This window comes from Littorina saxatilis, linkage group LG8 (assembly GCF_037325665.1).
Source record: "Littorina saxatilis isolate snail1 linkage group LG8, US_GU_Lsax_2.0, whole genome shotgun sequence".
Classification (NCBI taxonomy): domain Eukaryota; kingdom Metazoa; phylum Mollusca; class Gastropoda; order Littorinimorpha; family Littorinidae; genus Littorina; species Littorina saxatilis.
In genome coordinates, this window is record NC_090252.1 from 15464188 (window position 1) to 15480038 (window position 15851).

The 15851-nt window shown below is 44.1% G+C and overlaps 3 long non-coding RNA genes across 3 annotated transcripts in view; 1 reads left to right on the forward strand and 2 right to left on the reverse strand.

Annotated features, from left to right (window-relative positions):
• Positions 1-15851, forward strand: part of LOC138972868 (uncharacterized) — a 59015-nt gene that overhangs the window by 28253 nt on the left and 14911 nt on the right. The gene's annotated exons all lie outside the window — the stretch shown is intronic.
• Positions 614-1988, reverse strand: LOC138972866 (uncharacterized). Its single transcript, XR_011457791.1, has 2 exons — positions 1957-1988; positions 614-1730 (listed from the first exon to the last, which is right to left on the reverse strand). It is a non-coding gene; the product is annotated as an uncharacterized lncRNA (long non-coding RNA).
• LOC138972867 (uncharacterized) lies at positions 14393-15781 on the reverse strand. Its single transcript, XR_011457792.1, has 3 exons — positions 15659-15781; positions 15056-15230; positions 14393-14727 (listed from the first exon to the last, which is right to left on the reverse strand). It is a non-coding gene; the product is annotated as an uncharacterized lncRNA (long non-coding RNA).

Genomic DNA, 15851 nt, shown 5'->3' on the forward strand with positions numbered 1-15851 from the left:
TTTTAAAACCAGCTTGATATTCACCCGTACTGTTATTACATTCAATCCATTCTTGCAACCTGTTATTAATCACAGTACTATAGACCTTGCTACTGACATTACACAGCGAAATTCCACGATAATTATTTTGATCATTCACATCGCCTTTCTTAACCCATTAGGGACCAATTTTTTTTTGGCTCCATTTTTCGATATTATGGAGATTATTATGTAACATTAACATATTAGACAAAAATTTGTGTTAATTTTAAGAATAAAGTAGGTTTTGGAGGCAAAATATGCCGATCCCATATATGGGATCGTGGTCCCGAAAGGGCAGGGGTTTTCATAAAACACGAAATACAACACAAGAGGATTGAAACTTCATTTAAGCAGGTTTAATGAAACAGATAAGATGATTCAGGTACATGTTCCCCAGCACATCAGTTGTGAACTATAACACAAAAGAAATTGTACTTTTTGTGTACTTTGAAGCAAAATAACACTGAAAATCCTAAAAAAATTACTGTAAAAACAAACTCACCAAACCAAGTATTTTTGCAACATAATTCGTGACAGTGACATAAAGGAGTTGTTTCACTATTCTCAAAGAGAACATTTCTCAATTTACTCATTATAATAACGGGGAATGGGGGGGGGGGGTGATCAAATGTCAATTGGCTGAGCATGGTAATGGAGGAAAATGGTGACGATTTTGTCAATTCATTACACATGACAACTGAAGAAGTGGCAATTATTTGTTCATTCACTGGCTGTGATACAACAAAAGATACTTGATATTCTGTCCATTCACTGCTTGTGATAATCAAAACATGATCGTGGGTGCCATAAAGGAATAAAATATATCAATTCAATATCTTTGAAGCCAAATAATACCGAACAAAACGTAGAGGCAGGAAATAGAGTTCTCCCATTCCTAGGAAAGCCAGGAAGAAATGATATGTCTCTTCATTGCGAACGACAACGGATAAAACGATGATGAAGCAGCAAGATAAGAGATGAAACTGTCATATGTCCTATCACTGGGTGTGGTACTGGATGAAACAGCGATCGTGAACGCCGACTTTGCACTTTACACACCGGTGTTTGGTTTTCATGCCGCAGTGGATGCACTTCAGCTGTGTGGCCCAAGGTTGCACAAGATGATCCAGGCGGTCAAACCGTATCTGGTCTGGAACCCTGTGATGAAGTGGAGAGAATCCGCGTGGGCGTCCTGGATGTGCGTGACGAGGACCACGAGCAAGGTATGCTTGAGCAATGGATCGACGGAAGGCCAGAAGGTCCATGGGATCATCAGCAGCTTTAGGGGTAGCTCTATAGAGATGCCATGCCTGCTGAACACAAAGATCGATGCAATAAGCCACCAGGGGCCACGTCCACTTCTTTGACCTGATCTGTGTGCGGTACTTGGAGATGTTCTGATCGCATCTGTCCACGCCGCCCATGGTGTTATTATAGTGCTTGATGAGGGATGGTTGCCCAATCTGCACTGCCTTTTTCTGCGCTCTTGACCATCTGGTGGCCATTTTCATAGGGTAGACGCCAACTTTGTTGGAGACTACATTCACAACATTGTTGTCATTCCATCTGACACCACTCCCCCATCATCCTCATCACCGCTGTCCTCATCCGTGTCCTCACCAACAGCAGGGGGCTCAATGTAGACTGTAGCTTCTTCAAAAGTCCCTAGGTCTTCCAGAATGCTTACTACTTGGTTCACATTGAATGTTCTGCAAGAAACACCAATCATACTTCAAATAACCAAAAACGGAAAACCCCTACCCTCTCGGGACCACGATCCCATATATGGGATCGCAGTTTATGAATACATTGCAAGCATGCTGACAGACTCAGAGACAAAACTTTGAAGACACATTTCGGATAATGATGTAAACAACAACTTTTATTCTTAATACCTTTACAAAAATGTTATTAGACATGGCAATATTTGCTTACCTTCGTGACGTTGTCATCTTTGCTTTCAAAACGGCGCTTGGCGATATCAAATGACAGCTGGTGACTTCAAAACAAGGGAGATTACCGACGTATCACATTTCAATGTTAGAGGTTGTGTCCCTTGATAATCTCTAACACAGATATGAAATTAATCTCCAACCAAACTTCTTCTATGTGCAATTGTTTCACCGATCCCATATATGGGATCGTGGTCCCTAACGGGTTAAACAAAGGGATAACAATGGACTCTGTCCAACTTTCTGGAAATACACCCTTGGAAAACAAAAAATTAAACAGGTGTACCAAAAATTCAATCCCTGGAGAAAAAACATTTTTCAAAAGTTCTCCTATTATTCCATCAGGCCCAGCAGACTTTTGAGGTTTTAACTTTCTCATTGAAATCAACACTTCTTCTTTTGAAATAGGACGATTCAAGATACCTTCATCGTCTTCATATTCAATTTCTTCAGCCTCAATTACATCTTTTTCCAATAATACTTTGAAATGCTGAAACCAGGTATCAACTGGTATGTTGTTCTTTATTTGTTTTCGTTTTGAGGATAATTTATGCATTATATTCCAAAATTCTTGTTGATCATTAACAGATTCAATAAGTTTTTGTAATGTCAAATCATTATACAATCTTTTCTTTCTTTCTAACATGTTTTTATATTCCCGTCTGGCTAAACAATAAACATTGCGAGCGTGAATGTCTTCAGGCTGATTACATCTGCTTAACAACCTCCACACATTGTTTCGGGTTATTCTACACTCTTGATCGAACCAATCATCCGATTGATTATTTGACTTCAAATAAATTATTTTCTTCATGCAGTCAGCACTTTCCTTAACACAAGTGTTAAATAATTTCAAAGCTCCATTCATATCAGATTCGATCATATTTTGGGCAGACTCTAACCTTGCACACATATCATCTGCACACATCAAATTCACATACGTTTCTGCCTTCTTGATATCCCAAACATACTTCTCAATAAAGCAATCTGCATTCTCACGCATATCATGATAAACATTATCACATGGGAACGTAACATGAAATTCAACTGGCATATGATCTGACTCAATCCGGCCAGCCACCAATAGTTCGCTCGAAGACAGAGTAATTGCAAATAAATCATAAGACAGCAAAAAATAATCATTAACACTACTCCCCCTCTCTGACATGTAGGTAAAACAGCCCTGCAAATCCCCATTACACACACCATTAAGAATACACAGTCCAAGTGCAGTGCACATATTTAACAAATATTTACCATAACTATTCAATGTCTGATCTTGTGATTTTCGATTCCCGCAAACTGACTGACTTTTGTGCAATAAATCAAAAACATCATGATCTTGTAATACAGGCTGGGACGTATTGGCTGTTCTGCTATTCAGGTCACCCGACAACACGACATAAACATCACCTTCTGTCAACAAACACTCAGTCAAACATTCTTCTGGTAGAGAAACACCATTATCCAGATCAAAAAACGAGTAATACGGCGAGCCCTCGGGCGGAACATAAGCACACGCATACAAAATATCCTTAGAAATTCCAAAGAGGCTTTTATCAAGGACAAAAACAATGAAGTTAGAACATTCAACATCAAGTTTACGCACAAAGGGAGCAAACTCATTTCTTATTAGGCACAATACACCGCCTGACCTTCGGCCCTGCTTAGTAAACTTCACTGCTGGTTTAACAAAAAGTGAATAACCATCAAACCATCAAGTTGACGTGAATTCATCCATAAACGTTTCTACAAGGCAAACAAAATCGAAACTCCCTACATAATTTACAAATTCCGTGTCAGTTAATTTGGAGTACAAGCCGTTTACATTCCACTGTAAAAAAGAAAAGGGCTTATTCACACTTCGAGTGACTTTACAGCTACTAACATTTGTGGCGTGCTCGACTTTATCTTTTTCATTCACAACACGCATTTCTAGGTTTGCTATCAGAATAGGATTCCTATCTGACCCCTGACCCACTGTGTCACTCACACTCGCACTGCTTTCACAGTCACATTTTACCGATACGCTGTCGTCAACATTGTACATTTTGCAAACACAGTCCGTTTTTCCACGTGCGCTCACCGCGTTGTCAAAAACTACAGGTATCACCGGTGTCTTTCACCTCAAAATTCCCTTCTCGAATACAATAGTGTCACGAAAAATAACTTCTGTGGGTCTCTCCCCAACACTGGAGCGGCCGAATTCCTATATCATTTCAATAATCGTGTTCTTTTGTAAGTCAAAGGTGAACTTTTTCCCTTCGATATATCTCTCTCTCTAGCTCGCTAGCTCGATCGGGAACGATCCAATTTCAGGATGACATTTTTGTTTAAAAACGACTACTTTTGATGTTGGGGCTGTTTTAGCGACTTTTCAGTGTGATCTGTGTGTGAAGGTGAATAAAAACAGGGGTGATACAGCCTGTTTGAATTATGGATTCCCAGACGAGGCTTCTGTGTCATAAGGTCTTTGTTAGGAAACGCTGCCGTTGCTGAACTTTGGTTCAGTTTTGTGTGTTGCATGTAGTTGACTTATTTGTACTTTGTGGGAAAGTACCGATATTATATTTTGCAAACACAATATTTATGTTTGAACGATCGAGAATGCAGGTGAACTTTCTAGTCCTGTCAAAACAAGTTGTTTACCACGTTGTTTTGAGTCGTGGGTTCGTGGCGTTCGCTCGGATTAAGTGCGTCGGCACTTTTGATGTACGTCACAGAGAATGTCACTATTCTAGTCCATCTAATTTTAGTGGTATCATGTTCGGTCTGGAATATTCTCGAGATTGAGTATTTACTATAATTTATAGGCCAGCGTGATTTGTATGTTAAAAGGGCTTCTACTTTGAGTTCTGCTACGATGTGCAGTTGTATGTATGGAATGCTAAATAAATCCTCGAACTCAATTTGACGAGTTTTTGTCTGCTGCTGTGAAGACGGGCCACGTAGAATAAAAGAACACAACTATACGACATTTGAGAACTTCGTCAATCTCAAATGTCCTGTAACAATTGGGGGCCAAAGCCGAGATCTACCTTTAACGCCAAGGGTTTTCCAGAAACAAAGACCAGTGTCAAGACAGTCACAGGAGGTAGCCATCAAGCGGGTGTAACCTGAGGGATCAGTATTGGGACTACAGGACCGTGGATTCGGTGTGACTGTGTGAAGAGTTTGGTAATCGCCGCAGCTCGGTCGTGAGCGACGCCGGAGTGTATCGGGATTACAGAGGTTAGCTGCTGTTTGGACGAGGACTTCGTCGCGGAGCTAAAGCATTAATACTACGAACTACGACTGAGGTACGTCGTGTACGCATCGTGAGTGGAGTGCGCCGTCACGTTAGACGAGGAGGGTGGCAGACTGCGTCTACGAGGGTGACCAGCGACGAGATAAGCATCAGAGGTGTAGTAGAGACTGTGTTATTTTAAAAGAGCACATTCGTCTACGTTCGGGACTGTGAAAGAATACAGAAGAACGCACCGGAAAAGACCAGAATGGCTGAGTTCTGGGCAAAAGGAGCTGAACTGGGACTGAAAGGCAAGCAGCTGACGGAGTTCGTCAAGTCCCAGGAACGACTGATAGCGCAGGGTCAAGAAAGACAAGCGCAGCGTGAAGAAAGGCAAATGGAGCTGAAACGCTTAGAGCTCCAGATAGAAATGGAGACGAAGCGCTTAGAGCTCCAGACAGAAATGGTGCGTATTCAAAATGAGTACGAGGCACCACGCCAACGAGATAACCAGCAGCAAATGCTACACAGGGCACCGAAACTTCCAGCATTCGCTGACGGGAAGGACCAGATCGACTGCTACCTTGCAAGATTCGAGAGGTTCGCTGAGAGTGCTAGATGGCAGCGCGACGACTGGGCGATTCAACTAAGCGCACATTTGACTGGGGCAGCACTTGAGGTCTACACTAGATTATCAAACCATGACGCTAGAGACTATGATGTACTGAAGGAAGCTCTGTTGCGTTGCTACAACTTCACTGAAAGAGGCTACTGTCAACGCTTCCGCGAATGCCAGCCATTGTCTGGAGAGACACCGAGCCAGTTTGTGGAGCGCCTGTCGTCATACCTGCAGACGTGGATTGAGTTATCAGGTGAAGAGCAGTCATACGAGAGTCTGTGGGACTTGATCGTGAAGGAGCAATTCCTTAATGCCTGCCCGAAGGACCTGGCGACCCGCTTGGAAGAGCAAAAACTGCGGGGTTTGAAGGACATTACTGATGCTGCTGGGCGTTATCTCATTGCTCATGGTAGGACCCTGGGGACGTCAAAGTCAACGAAACCTTTCCAGAAGAGCGGAAACCAGGGAAACCAACCTGTCAAGGGACAAACGGAGTCCGCACCATCATCCAATGAAGGGCAGAACATAACGTGCTTCCACCAAGAACTGGATGACTGAGAACAAGTTGAAGCTGAACAGTGAGAAGACGGGGGCCCTTCTCGTTGGAACACGACAGAAGATTGCTTCGCTCACTGTGACCGACCTCCAGCTGGATGACGCGACTGTTCCATTCTCCCCTGCTGTCAAGAGCCTTGGCGTCTTTCTCGACTCCACTCTCTCCATGCAGACACACATCTCCTTCATCATCAAGACCTGCTTTTCCCACCTGCGTCGCATCGCCTCCATCCGTCGCTACCTCACCCACGACGCCTGTGTCAAGCTGGTTGTCTCCCTCATCTTCAGTCGTCTGGACTACTGCAACTCCCTTCTGGCTGGCCTCCCCGCCTCATCCATTCATGGCCTACAACGATTCCAGAACGCTGCTACCAGGCTGACGTTGAGGAAGACGAAGCGAGACCACATCACCCCCCTACTTCGCTCCTTGCACTGGCTCCCTGTCAACACCCGAATCTCCTACAAACTGTTCACTCTGGTATACAAGTGTCTCAACGACTCTGCTCCCGAGTACCTTCCATCCTCCCTGGACCTGTACACCCAGCCCTCCGACCGTCCCCTTCGTTCTGCTGCTGACCCTCTCCGCCTCCACATCCCTCGCTCGAAACTCGCATCTGCTGGTCAGCGTGCATTTCCCTCCGCGGGCCCCTTTGTCTGGAACTCCCTGCCGCTTGAGCTTCGCCAGAGCCCCTCTCTTGACGCGTTCAAGAGTAGGTTGAAGACTCAGTTCTTCCCGTAGCTGGCTGCGACTTTCATGTTCGACGTGATGTGTTGTGCCCCAAAAGACATTCTTGTGCTGTGCTCTGTGAGAGGTGTTTTCTTTGTGCTCAATATTATTTTGTTTGGACCTAGCTATTGATGTGTTGTTTGTTGTATGTTTATCAGGGTTTGCTAGTGTGTGATAGGGTTCGTGTCCGTCTGTAGATGTTAGTTTCTTTGTTAGTCCTGTGATGACAACTCTTCGACAAGCGCTTAGAACTGTACCCACGGAATACGCGCTATACTTCATATTGATTGATTGATTGATTGCAAGGCCAAGGGCCACCGAGTCGCCAACTGTCCCCAAAATAACGGACATGACAACGACAAAGCGCAAGAACATCGACGGAGATATTACGACAACAAGAGGCAAACGAGTGGCTCGAACCAACAAGTATGTGCGAGCAGCGTCATGCTTCCAAGGGCTGCCGAGCAAGTGGCTACACCATCGGACGTGGAAGAATGTATATCTGATGGCCAGCTTCTACTCGCCAATGGCAAGTCAATCTCTGTCGTCGCCAGCGCAGCTGTGTCAGTGTCGAACATGTCCGTGTCGAAGGGATTTGTTGAGAAGCAGGAAGTGACTGTTCTCAGAGGTTCGGGCTGCAATGGGGTCATCGAACCCAACAGAGAAGTTCACTGGTGACTTCAAGTGGACGCTCATGGCTGACAGCAAATGAGTGAAGGCATCAGTGGCAAAGATCCAGATCGATACTCCATACTTCACCGGAGAAGTTGAGGCCGTCTGCCTGAAGAAGCCCTTGCACGATATATTAATTGGGAACATTGGGGGTGCGAGACGTCCTGATGACCCTGATTTCAAATGGAGAATGGGCCCAGCTCAGCCTGCTTCTGAGGAAGAAGACCCACTGCCATTCGCGAATGAAGATATCAGCGAACTGTTACGAGATGACAGAGCCACTGTGCATCGCCGCGACCAGCCGCAGGTTGTAAGCACTGTGACGACCAGAGCCCAGGCGAAGAAGAACAAAACGACTACGCCGCTTAGGGTCACCAACAGTTCTGCAACTGCTGTCGTGGACAGGGATCGGCTGATTCAGCTACAGGAAGATGATTCGACCTTAACAAAGTACAGGAGTCGTCCTGTCAAGGAGATGACTAAGGGCGAAGGCACTGTCTACTTTGAGGTGAAGGCCAAGATCCTGTACAGAGTGTTCCAGCACGCGAGAGTCAACGGAGGGAAGCCATTACGTCAAGTTATGGTGCCTCAACCACTTAGGCACCAGGTGATGGAGGTGGCCTAGGAGAGTCCTCACAAATTTACATGACGACGTCGGTCATCCAGGGAGAGACAGGACTGCCAATCTCGTCAGGGAACGGTTCTGGTGGCCAGGAATGATCTCAGAAATTGAAAGATGGTGAAAGGATTGTCAGCGTTGTCTGCGACGGAAGGTTGTAGGAACGAAAGCACCACTGGTAAACATTATCACCACCCAACCCTTTGAGATGATAAGCCTGGACTTTCTCACACTAGAATCATCGGGTGGAGGTTTTCAACACATCCTTGTCATCACTGACCACTTCACAAGATATGCTCAAGCCATACCAACGAAGAATCAAACCGCAAGAACAACAGCTGAAGCCCTGTTTCACAACTTCATCGTACGCTACGGTTTTCCTGGTCGACTGCACTCTGACCAAGGAGCAAATTTTCAGAGCAGAGTGATTTCTGAGTTGTGCAACTTAGCAGGCATAAAGAAGTCAAGAACCACTCCCTATCACCCCATGGGAAATGGTATGACAGAAAGGTTCAACCGGACTCTTCTGAACATGCTCGGTACGCTGACGCCAGACAAAAAAACCCAATGGCACCGGTCTGTTGCACCACTTGTCCATGCGTACAACTGCACACGACATGAGAGTACAGGATTTACACCATACTTCCTCATGTTTGGAAGAGAACCCAGACTTCCGGTCGATGTAGCCTTTGGACTGAGTCGAGGCAAAGGTATTACCACCAAGGACCATACTGCATACGTCTCTGATCTTCGCCAGCGACTACAGACTTCCTACGACATCGCCCGCAAAGCAGCCGACAAAGCTCGGCTAAAGCAGAAAACTTCATACGACCTGAAGACCAAAAGCGCCGTCTTACAACCAGGCGACCGAGTACTTGTTCGTATCTTGGCATTTGAAGGCAAGCACAAACTGAGTGATAAGTGGGAAGAACAACCTTACCTGGTAGAAACCCAGCCAAACAAAGACGTCCCAGTATACAAGGTCGTCAAGGAATCGGATGCAAGTTGCAAGAAGACCCTTCATAGGAACCACCTCTTGCCTGTCGGATCGTTATCGGGTGAGCAGCAGTCTCAGACCAACAGTGGGGAACAGACTGCTACAGTGCCTCCACAGCGACCGAGACCAGCACCTCGCACCAGAATGAAAACGGCAAGCAAACAGATCGAGATACCTTCAGTCTCAGGCACTGATAGTGAAGATGAAGAAGAAATTGTTGTTACGACAACATTCAAGGAACTTTCAAGTCCCAAACCCCACGTAGACTACGTATCTTCAGCACCACCTGCTGAGAGAGAGGGGCAGGAACGAGAAAGCGACAGTCAAGGTCACGAAACTGTCGATTCGAGTGGTGACGACCACGACACTCCACCGGAAGAGAGGAGAAGAGAATCAGACACGACCACTGAGACCGTCCAAGAGCAACCATCAGCTGATGATGAAGTTATGGAAGACACCGGTGAGGACAGACAAGAACAAGAACGACGTACATCCAGTAGGGGTAGGAAACCTCCTGGTTGGCAGATCTCAGGGGAATATATAATGGCCCAGCAGTGTGTTGAGTCGGTTTGGAAAAAACAAATTGTCATTTATTTCTGGCCTGATCGAGTCTGGTGTATTGCAGAAAAAGCCAAGCAAACTCCACAGAACGAACTCCACAGAAAGTAACCTATTATATTGTAACCTAGCTGAACTTTCTGTGGAGTTCGTTCAGAGGCTCGCATCAATCACGCAGGAAAACGGCAGTCACGTTGGTTTTCTAGATTCTTTCTTGATTGTTCATGTCTTCCATTCTCTAGTTCCGTTAGTAATGTCAATAATCACGTTATCACCGGCCCCCGTAGCGCAGTGGTTAGCGCATCGGGCTGCGGGCCGGGAGGTCGTGGGTTCGAATCCCATCAGTGTCATGTGGGTTTTTCGGGCTACGGTCGGCTCCTACCCAGAGTGGAAGTGCTATGGTTCCTATGGGAAGGAATCACACAGCCGAGTGTCATTCACTTAACGAATGCGACTTTGAGGGTGCTCAGGTTCTGTTTACCTGACCAACACCGCAGGTGCGGCAGTTCTCGGGCCTGGTTGACACCAGGATATAATTATCATGACAGTAAGCGTAGAGTGCTGCCCTGTCACGTAGTCTCAAACCAAATTGGAAATCCATAGCATCATCATTATAATCATCCTCATCTCATTAATCATCCAAAATTATAAAATGTCCTTGCTCTTGTGGCCCTTCATGACCGGAGCTCTCATGGTGACCTTGGTCTCATTGTTCCTGCTCCATCCTTCCTTGAATAGTAGTTCTGCTGTCAGTCTTCAACGTGTGACGTTCTGGGGGGTCGACGGAGGGACGTGGTGGCGGTCTGCTCTCTGAAGGGGACGCTCACTTAGTCTGGCTCCGCGACTTAGCAGTCAATGTCGTTAGTAGGGGGCATAGTAGGTAGTGGGCTGAGTCCGTTAGCTCGGGACAGACCCACTACTGAACACCGTCGAAGTGACTCAGCAGAAGTGCAGTGTCAACTCCCGAGGGTAGCCTACCGCAACAACCCGACATCCCTCCCTGGAGCGTCTGTAAAATCGACAGGTCTGGCAGCGGAACGAAATTCAGATGTGGATGGAGCAGCGAATGCAGGGACGGGGCGGCGTGAGAGAACACCGGAACAAGGAACAGGTGTAAGAAAAAAAAATCACGTTATCACGCATGCGCAGTAAGCGTATGACAAAAAGATTGCTGTACGCTCCTGATTGGTGCGTATTCTACATTACAGAAGCAATACATCCATCCCGCAGCAAAACTCGTCTGCTAGTCTACAGATAAAATACAAAAAGTTCACAGTTAGCCGGTTGCCTGGTTTGGTCAGCAAACCAGTCCAACAGGAAAATACATAAAATACTTTACTGCCATCGGCTTAAACTATACAACTACAAACAAGAGTAATTTAACTTGTTTCCCTGACTATTACAATAACACTCAGTGAGTGAATGTGTGTGTGTGTGTGTGTGTGTGTGTGTGTGTGTGTGTGTGTGTGTGTGTGTGTGTGCGTGTGTGTTTGTGTGCGTGTGTGTGTGTGTGTGTGTGTGTGTATGCATGTGTGAAACTATACAATAGTTAATCTACACTAACAACGTTACATTAAACATACACAATAATTACAACAGACAAAATCATCACTCTGTCACAAGTACAGTATGTAGGATAAACAGAATACTACATGGCTTGCTTTGTCGTACCAGATTTACACTCGTTGCTTTTTCAAATAGTGAACAGCTAGCTTTCGCTCGCAGTTCAATAAAAGAAAATTTAAACTTGTGTAAATCTGGTACGTCACAGCAAGCCATGTACGAGGTATTCTCTATAAGGTCAATGACAAAAAAAGCATGTACTTCCTCACTGCAGCCCTGGAAAGCTTTTTAATCCTGCCCCACTCAATTATTGGGATGTTCCTGTGGTAGCACAGCCTCTTGTTTATGTGGTGGAGCGCATGCGGGTGTTGGCAATTAGAAGCGAGAGAGGGAGAGAATACACAAACAATAGAAGTTCGATGAATTCATTGAATAATGTTCTCTGTCCTCTTTATTGCATAACACTCACGCACACACTCACCAAGCATTTAAAATAAAAGTTAAAAATAGGTTCGTCAGACTAATGCTACTTTTCCAATAAACACTTTCAACACTTAGTCTGAAAAAGGTGGAAACACATACTCCGCACTCAAATCCAAAGTAGCTTGAGGCAAATGTCTACTACGAAAAAGTTCTGTTGCCCCAACACTATAAAGTCACTAGTGTGTGCTCTACCAACACACAACACGCTAATAACCACGCTATAATAAACACTACCTAGAAGAAAAACACGCTAATAAACACGCTATGATAAACACGCTATCCCACCAAGAGTCCGCTCGGCTGGGAAAACAAAAAGTAAAAGCAAAGTCAGTAATTACCGAAGCGACAATTCATATCAAAGTATCATCTCACACAGTCATCATAACCGGAACCACAGTTACAATTATTCAAGTTCCAGTATTACATCATGCATGTTTGGTTTTCTCAATCTTATTATTGGCCTTCCCTTCTGTTGTTAGTTACACATCATTTTATTACAGCTGTCAATTTCCAGACAAAACAACAGACCATTTAGCCAAATCCAATATTGGTCCGAGAGGGGACCAACTTTCTGTGCTTGCTGAGATCTAATTCCAACACATTTACATGACTAAAGAACAATCAAATTATTGTGCCAATTCCAAAGAAGGTGTACCGATAACAAAAGGTCTATTCTCACCTGGTCTACATCATCTCTGTACACGAAACACTCCCTGGTTCACAACAGCATTCAAAATCCAGGACATCCAGCCATCACACACTCCATCACTGGATCAGTCCAGTTGGTACACACCAACATTACACAGACAGTTTTCACTTCCCAAATGCACAAAATCCACAATGCATAATTCAATCAAATTCCGGCAAAGCTTGACATGCTTTTCTCTGCCAGTAGCAGGTCACAAGTGCGCGTTTGTTTCAACGTTGGGCGAGTTCATTACAACTTTTACTCATTTTAGTCCGGAAAAGGGGAAGGGGGGAGAGGGCCCTATATGTGGCCATTTCTGCAAAAAGGGACATTGTTGACAAATTTATCGATTTTGAGTTTTGGATTTTATTTGACAGACTGTTATATTTAGAACGTGATGTGAGAATTTCAGACCTTCAAATTTATTTTTCACGGAGTTATGACCCTTTTTGGGAGATACCCCCAAAATGACTTAAAATGCCAAACTTTTAAAAACAAACTTTTGCCGGGAAATAGTAAGTTCAATCATCTGCCGTTATTACTTGTACGGTTTTAGGTCAAAATAATGTTTCATTCCAGAGTTATTGCCCTTTTTGTAACGTTACCCTAATTTTTACTTGTTCGTCTTTTTCTATCATTCCCATGCAGAAGAAACAAGTCGCGTAAGGCGAAATTACTACATTTAGTCAAGCTGTGGAACTCACAGAATGAAACTGAACGCACTGCATTTTTTCACAATGACCGTAGTCCGCCGCTAGTGCAAAAGGCAGTGAAAGTGACGAGCCTGTTCAGCGCGGTGCCGGTAGCGGTTGCGCTGTGCTGCATAGCACGCTTTACTGTACCTCTCTTCGTTTTAACTTTCTGAGCGTGTTTTAATCCAAACATATCATATCTATATGTTTTTGGAATCAGGAACCGACAAGGAATAAGATGAAATTGTTTTTAAAACGATTTCGGAAATTTAATTTTAATCATAATTTTTATATTTTTAATTTTCCGAGCTTGTTTTTAATCCGAATATAACATATTTATATGTTTTTGGAATCAGAACATGATGAAGAATAAAATAAAAGTAATTTTGGATCGTTTAAAAAAAAAAAATTAATTACAACTTTCAGATTTTTAATGACCAAAGTCATTAATTAATTTTTAAGCCTTCATGTTGAAATGCAATACCGAAGTCCGGCCTTCGTCGAAGATTGCTTGGCCAAAATTTCAATCAATTTGATTGAAAAATGAAGGTGTGACAGTGCCGCCTCAACTTTTACAAAAAGCCGGATATGACGTCATAAAAGACATTTATCGAAGAAAAAAATTAAAAATCTGGGGATTTCATACCCAGGAACTTTCATGTAAAATTTCATAAAGATCGGTCCAGTAGTTTAGTCTGAATCGCTCTACACACACACACGCACAGACACACACACACACACACACATACACCACGACCCTCGTCTCGATTCCCCCTCTATGTTAAAACATTTAGTCAAAACTTGACTAAATGTAAAAACAATCAGCCATATGATTTTTTTTCTCGAATATTTCTTCTTCTTTCATACTACCTCTGCCCCCTCCATGTTCTATTCTTTCTTCACCCACGCACATACAAACACAAACTATTTGAGGCTGTCTGCTGAAAACAATACACACACACACTTGTCGACTTGAAGTTGTTGTACTTCTAAATTTCATAACAAGGATTAATTGTTCAGTTTCCTTGGTAAATACAGCTTCCAGTTGTAGAAAGTAACATGGTGCTGTGTGTCCTTGCACACGTGGGTCTGTCAGTCTGTCCATCACTTCACTGAATTGAAAATGTCATCCGTGCACTCTGCTATCGAACGTCTCCCTTTACTTTCAACAAACTGAAATGCCAATCAGGGTCGAACTTGATGTGGCCGACGATCAAGACATTTTCAAAATGGATTTGTGCTGTTCATTCACACACAAAACTGCATGCCAAAGTATTGATGCACCATGCCGAAGACTGAAGTTGCTACCCTCCTCTGTACCCCTGCCTCATTCGCAAGGTAGACGATTTGCTTCTCTGAAACAAAGGCAACCACAGAGTTGATCAACATATTATTTACTAACCACTATTTGCACAGCTCAAGTCTGGTTTTGGGTACCTGTCCACTTGCCATTTCTAAGCTGGTATGGTATGGTGACATTATCGAAAATGTAGTGTGTGTGTGTGTGTGTGTGTGTGTGTGTGGTGTGTGTGTGTGTGTGTGTGTCTGTGTGTGTGTGTGTGTCTGTGTGTGTGCTTCTTTGTTGGAGAAAACAGCACATAAACACAAATATATAACTGTATTGCTCCCCCCCCTTTTTTTTTTAAAGTACTGACAAATTGTAAAGTATTAATATGTCTTTACCTACTGAGCAAAGTCCCAAGGGTAAACCATGCTGATTTCCTTGGAACTGGAACCGGCTGGACATTGCTGTTGCCCCATTCTGTCGAACACCTGCTTTGTGGCCAGGCACTTCTGTCTTTTGTTGTTGCACTGTCCGGTGAATTGCTGGACTTGTTTGCTGTTCCACGCCAGCAAACTGAGAGAAAGAGAGTAACATTGGTTAAATAAAAAAAGAGGAGTTTAAAAACATACTACACGTACACACATACCACCATCATCATCATCATCATCATCATCATCATCATCATCATCATCATCATCATCAAAATCATCATTGTCATTATCATCTCTCTTCCTCTATCTACCCCTCTTTCTCTCTCTCTCTCTCTCTCTCTCTCTCTCTCTCTCTCTCTCTCTCTCTCTCTCTCTCTCTCACACACACACACACACACACGCTCTCACACACACACACACACACACACACACACACATACAGAAACCCTCACACACACACACACACACACACACACACACACACACACACACAAGCTGCGCGCGCGCACACACACACACACACACACACACACACACAAAACACACACTGCAGTCTATATGGTAACTTACCTGAAATTGTTGCCTGTCATAGATCTAAGTGGAGACAGCAAACGGTAAGAGCAACAGGTTCTCATTTACGATGTCCGGGCATTCAAACGATCAGGAAGAGGAAGACCTTGCTTCGCAATAGGCCTATTATATGCTCTTGGAGAACTCTTTAACCGATTAGTAGTGTGCGTTGTCATCATGAACGTTTACAACA